Here is a 7055-nt window from a genome sequence, read left to right as displayed (position 1 = left end):
TTTTCCAAATACGTGCAGAAATCTTTATAGGCATTATAAATATGGGTTTTAAAGAGTAAATACTGTGTGGGGGCAATATAAGTCAGATATCTTAGACAAGTCAGTTTCCAGATGAGACTTGTTCTATGAAAGTCCAGGGCTTAGATGCATTCAGCTGTGGGTGACAATTGTAATTTTTTTTTTGCATAAGCATATTCCCAGCTATTTCATATGCAAAAGTTTCTAATCAGATTTTGTTCATTATAAGGATACTGAGAAAATGTATTAAATATACCTGGTCTTTTTCTTTCGGGAAAAGTGTTTATAAGCTTTAAAGCTCTATATAAATTTGAGTAATTGTTATTATTGCTATTATTCTTCCTAGAAAAAAATCTGTCTTTTTTATTTTCTTTCTACCCTTTCTGTAGAGAGTATGTTTCTTCAGCCAGCTTTCTCCTCTCCTCTCCTCTTTATCCTCTATAACTATACAAAGATTGCAGAATATTAGTGCTGGAAGATGATTTAGAGTTTATTCCATACAGTGCTATAATTTTAGAGGGAAGGAAACAGGTCAGCCACCTTGAATTTCCTTGCCTTTGGTCACAAAACAAATTAGTGACAGAAACAGGGCTGTGATTCACGTTTCTTGAACATCAGTCCATGAACCATCAAGTATGGCCTCCTTATTGCCAATTAAACCCCTCTTGAGCATCTATGTAGATGGTTCATCAGAATATATTCTTTTAAAAAATGCTTTGTAAAAATTGAGAGTTACATTGCAAGTTAAACTTATGGAGTGTCATACGTGTAATTGTTGAAACTCATTTATTCTGTTGACATTAAACTACTTCCTACTTGTAGCTTGACTTGGAATTTGAATGCACTAAATCATGGAATAATTGGTTTGAAAGAGCTAATGTAGTGTTTGGTTGTGCTTACTATAGAGTCAGATAATGTGGAAATTCATTTGAGTCAAGGGATGCTGACAAGCATTTATTAAGTGTACACCCTAGGCCCTATTCTAAGTGCTAAAGAAACAAAAAAGACCAAAACCAATTAATGCCTACAGGAATCTCAAAATCTGTTGATGGAGACAATAAACAACTATGTACAAATAAGAGATATACAGGACAAATTGTAGATAATATCAGAGAGATAGCACTATCATTAAAGAGGATCAACCTTCTTGAAGTTAGTGGAATTTTAGCTGAGTCTTGAAGGAAGCCATGAGGCAGAGATGAGGAGTGAAAGGATTACAGACATGGGAGATAGGCAGGGAAAATGTAGAGTCAGGAGATAGAGTGCTATATATTAGGAAAAGCAATGATGCCAGAGATATTGGATTATACAGCACATGTGGGAAAGTAAACTGTAAGAAGACTAGGATGGTTGGAAGAAGATATGAATGGGATGGATAGGAAAGTGACAAGACTGTTTTGGTAGCTGAGTGAGGGTAATGGATTCAAGTGGGGAGAAATTTGAGGCATGGAAGCCATCTAGAAGGTATGGAATAGCCCAGTCTTCAGGTGATGAAGACCACACTAAGAAGGTGGTAGGGTCAGAAGAGAGAGCAAAGTATATAGGATATATATTTCAAAGGTAAAATTTAAAGGACTTGGCAAAAAGTTGGATATGGGGGATAAAAGAGTAAGGAAGTAATGACCCATAGGTTGTGAATCTCAGTGACTGGGAGGTTGATTGTGCTCTCAACTCTTGGGGAAGACTTGGGGCCTCTAGAACAGGTTCTTTGATCTGCTTTTCTAAGGAAAGCAACTTTGAGGGGTATACAATCTCACTTTAATTTAATATACATATATCATTCACTTAATTTAGGGGAAAAGGTAGCACCCTGAACTTCAGAGAAAACACAAACAGAAATTACAAGCAGAAATTATATAAACAGCAAAATAACACAAATCAGCTGACAGGCTTCTAGCTGTCTCTCCAAAGTTATACATACATAGTTACCAGAGAGAGAAGCACCAAAGTCTGGGTTTTCAAAGCTGGCGGCTCCTTAATGGTTATTCAGAGTCTCCACACTATACTTTTCCAATGAGTGAGATTCAAACAAAATGCTAACCTCAGAGTATACATAAACTTCTTCAGGGTCAGAGTGCTTCACATCTCTTCAGGGTTTTACACCTCTCATGACCTAACTAGCAAAAGGGCCTTCCTACAAACAAAAGGAAGACTCAATCAAAGGCATTTGTTTGCCTCAGTGCTGAGAAGAACTCCAAAACAAAAGACAACAAAATGTCTCACTTTGCTTGCCCTCACAACTCTATTCCTCATTCTCTCCCCACATATGCAATCAGTTACCAAGCTTTGTGATTTCTATCTCCATAATATCACTCTAGCTAATTCTCATCTCTCCAACCTCACAGCCACTACAAGGTCAGGTTCTCATGAATTCTCAATTGCAATAGTCTCCTATTTTTTTTTTTTTTTGCCTCAAGTTTCTCCCTGCTTGCTCCAGTTTAGCCTCCACTTAATTGCCAAAGTGATTTTCTAAAATGCAAGGTTGATCATGATCATGTCATCTCTCTACTCAATAAATGGCATTGGTTCTCTATTATCTCTAGAATCCAATATAAACTCTTCTATGTGTCATTTAAAACTGGACATTATTCTTGACCACACAACCTACTGGCCAGCTATATTGGTTTTTTTTTTGCTATTTCACAAATATGATGTCCATCATCTCTTTCCATGCCTCTGTCTATAAAAAAATCCTAAAACATTTCTATTTCTTTGAATCTTTAATTTTCTTTTCAAATTTCACCTCAAACACTACCTTTTACATGAAGCCATCCCTGACTTCACTCTCACTCCCACTGGTTATTAATTTGTACTCTCTCTTAAAATCAATTTCTCATTTGGCACATGTTCTATATATACTGATATATTTACCTGTTGTCTCACCAATTAGTACATAAGTGCCTTGAAGTTAAGAATGCTTTTGCTTTTCTTTATATCTCTAGTGATTATCATTTCTCTTGACACTTAGTAAGCTATCAGTGAATGCTTTTGGATTGGTTGATTGCTGGATTTATACTATTTAAAGAGCACTGTGCATACGCATCCTGTATAAGATGTTTTAAATACCTATCCTATAACTGTATTTCTCCTCTAGGAAAAAGCTTGTTTTCCTCCATTCTCCATCCCACATTTAATACTGACAAAAATGATTATTTTCTTATTATATTAATAGCCAATTTTATATATGGGACCCAAAGATACTCTTTTTGCTTCCTCATTCAAAGCTCAGTGTCAAGCATGTTTCTGACCTATCCAAAAAAAAGTCACCTTAACCAGACTATCTTACCTGTAACTCCACCATTGTTCAAGTTCTGTAGGACTAGGTGGAGAATATATTATTGTGTATATATTCCTGGAGGTGGAATGATCTGGGAGTGCTGACATGATCAAAATCACATTTCCCCTCCTCCCCCAACTCCTCATTATAAGAAGCCCACCTCTCATTATAATATTCATTCTTTCATTGATCACCAATCAAGGTTGAGCTCTGCATTTTGGGAACATTCACTTTTCCTAAGATATTTAAGACTGCCATCAGGGGTCTTTGGTTACTGAGAAAACCACTGCCCTCAATTTATTGATTATTTGATAACCTAAATAACAAATTGATTATTACTTACCCAGAAACTCTTCCTTTCAGTGCTTTCATTTGCCAAAGTTCATACTTCAGATTTCTTTGAGAATAATTTTCTCTTGTGATTTTTTCTTAACAATAATTTTAATAATAATAACTAGGATTCATATAGCACTTTAAGCTTAGCAAATCACTTTATGCATATATTGTTTTCTCCTCATAATAGACACAATAGAGGCACATGATATTATGATCCTTATTTTACAAGTGAAGAAACTGAATCATAGAGTGATCAAGTGGCTTGCCCAAGATTACATAGTTAGTAAGAATTTGAATGTGGAATTAAGCTCACCACTTCCTGAGTTTAAATTTGTCACTGGATTCACTACATGACCTAACTTCCTCTTTCCTCTGTGTTAATGAAATATAAAATTATCTTTCCTTTATCATATTCATGATTTTTACTCTATATGCTTCCCTTACTTGGGAAAAAAAAAAACTCTATATGAGTGAAAATTAGATTTGTTCCTCAAGAATCTGATGTGAAGGTGGAAATAAAGTGCTAGAGAGTCTTGTTACCCTTGGGTGGGGAACAGGTGGTACTAGAAAAGTGAAACAAGGGCAAACTGTTAGATCACAAAAAATAAAACAAACAGGTTTGGGTTGAAAAAATCAGCCCCATCCCTATAAGGTACTCTGCTAGGCACTGTAAGAGTAGGGGGAGGATATTTTTTGGTCCTTAAAAATTTTGTGAATTAATGTTATTATGTCACTTTCATATCCTTGAGGAAACTGATGCTTAGAATGGTTAAATGGCTTTTTGGAATTCACCCAGATTATTAGTGACACAGTAAGTATATCTAGTCTGTCAATTCCAATCCTTTTGTTCCACAGAACTATTTCAATGAAAACCATTATGGTGTCTCAATTAGTTTAAAGATTTGAAATGTTATAAGCAAAACCAAGTTAATTCTATGGAACTCTTTACCCTCAGTGTTCAAAACCTGTAAGTAGTCTAATGAATCAAACTAAACTTTTATTTCATCAATGGTAGCAAATCCATCTTGGACATTTTCCAATCATGTTTTATCATAAGTTAGTTTTCCAGAGAGATAACTACTGCTTTGGTGATTAGTCTTTTTTTTATTGTGTGAATTGACATATTTTCCTTAGAGAAAACATATGTTATTTTATATGCCCAACATAGTATAGCTTAAGAAGGGCTTTCTTCTCCTGATAGATTTTCATGTTAATAGAAGACAAATTGTTCATGTTCTGCAAAAAGATACTTTAAAATGTTTTCCAGTTACAAATAAATTAGTCTTTCCACGTAGTGACTAGTTTTGAATAGAATACAAATAGATAGTAAACCTAAAGTTTTGCCCCCTATTATGCCAGAAGATGATAAGAATTTATAGCTAAAAGAGAATCTTAAAGAAGTAACATTCCTTCTCCCTCATTTTCCAAAGTGAGGGACCTCAAGAGATAAAGTATCTTATAAAAGGTCACATAACTACTACTTTTAAGAGTGATGGTTCAAACCCAAGCCTGATAATCCCAAATTCTTACTTTTTCTACCACAGTTTAGCTGCTTTCGCATTCTTCTTTACATCAATAATATTTATACTCTTGCACTATAAGCAAGTCAATGGGACCTTGGGTAAGCTATTGTACTTAAACTCCTTGGCCTTCAGTTTCCTCAACTGTAAAACTAAGAGGTTAGACCAAACAATTTGTAAGGATCCTTCTGGCTCAAAATCTAAGAGGTTATGATCTAAATTGTCAAACTCCTGGCAGCACTCATTGTTGATCAGTATATAACACCACTTCTGTTACTGTCTACTGACTTTGTGCTGTTCCAGAGTTGTGTGTAAGCAACACAATTTGAAATCCTTTGAAGACAATGATATCCAGTTGTTTTCATCTCATGGAAAAAAGAGCTGGCAGGATCTGACAGATTATCTATAGAATATCATTATTATGACTTTTTAGAAAAATATCACGGAATAGCTAGCTATGAAACAGCTGCTAAGAAGACTAATATATATTTATGCTTCTGGAAAAAAATGCTGTGACAAAAAGACTGAGCCTCAGACAGGTACAATTCATCAGTCATTCTGAAGTGATTGAACTGTCTTGACTTATCCTCTGTGTTTATTAAGTACAGCCTTTACTGTTCCATTCTCTTTAGTTTGTTGCATTGACTGTGGTAACTTTTGCAGATATATTAAGAAAGCTGACATTTGAAAATATGTTGAAAGGATATATATGAGGTACGTAATGCCAGTCACACAGCTTCCTGGTCCTATGGAAGTCATACCATGACATGTTTAGTCTTATAAAAACTTCCCAGGGATTCCCTCTTCTTTTAACTGAAAAACCATATTTTCAGTTTCTTAGATAATGATAGGTTGGGAGGGTGTCACATTTGGCCTGTTATTTAAAGTTGAGGACCAGCTAATGTTGCTCTAAACAAGTATCTTCTAAGTGAAGGATTATAAGTGTTTCCTTATGAGCCCAGACTCTAAGTGGCTTTAGTCATACAGATAACAGAAAGAAAGAGAAGGCAATTGTGGTATTGTGGAAAGAACAATGATTTTGGAGTCAGAGCACCTTGACTCTGTCCCGTATGACTTCAAACCACATAATCTCTTGAGATATCAACTTACTTACTGTTAAAAGGAGGGGACTGGATAAGATGATTCCTTAGAGCCCTTCCAGCTTGGAATCTATTATTCTATGGGTGTCAAATGGCTTTAGAAAAACGATGTCATTTTCACTACTCCTGCCACCTGAGTACTTGTAAGAGCCAGATAAAATATTTCTGTGAGTTAGCTCTTTCTCTTAGATGCTGCACTTGGTTATCTCTTTCCTTAATTGAAAGAGTATGATCACTAATTATAGCTTAAATCTCTGTTACCTACCCATGTAGCTTTCACTAGAGTGAATCAGATAATATTAAAGATAGGTCTTGGAAAGATTTAAAAGGGAAAAGTAGAACTCTAGGGAAGATCCAAAAGGTTTTCTCTTTCTACCCTCCCCCTCCTCATGGCTAATCTCTTATTTGTCTCCATTTGTTATTTGTTTCTTCACTGTGTTTTAGATTGTCTCTTTATACTGATTTCATTAGTGTCTCCATATAAAATCTATGATCAATACTGATAGTTGTGCATTGCCTGGATGTACTCTTGTTGGAGTACAAAGTGAGAGGCCTTTCAATGCTAGAATTCACATAGATTTTACGAATAACAGAGAATGTATGGGTGGTGAATAATGGGAGAGAGAAATCCTTTCTTCACCTTCCTTATGGTATTTACAGAATGACAATCACATCTTTACAAAAATGCAAGCAGCTCCTTATTTTAAACCCCATGAAGTGGAGAATTGGGTAGGCTAAGGCCATTTCCTATGCTTTATTTCATAGTGTCTGTTGTTGTTGTTGTTCGACCATGAATCTTCACTA

The sequence above is a fragment of the Trichosurus vulpecula genome, chromosome 1, assembly GCF_011100635.1.
Source record: "Trichosurus vulpecula isolate mTriVul1 chromosome 1, mTriVul1.pri, whole genome shotgun sequence".
NCBI classification, from domain to species: Eukaryota; Metazoa; Chordata; class Mammalia; order Diprotodontia; family Phalangeridae; genus Trichosurus; species Trichosurus vulpecula.
Note: the sequence above shows the minus strand (reverse complement) of the source record.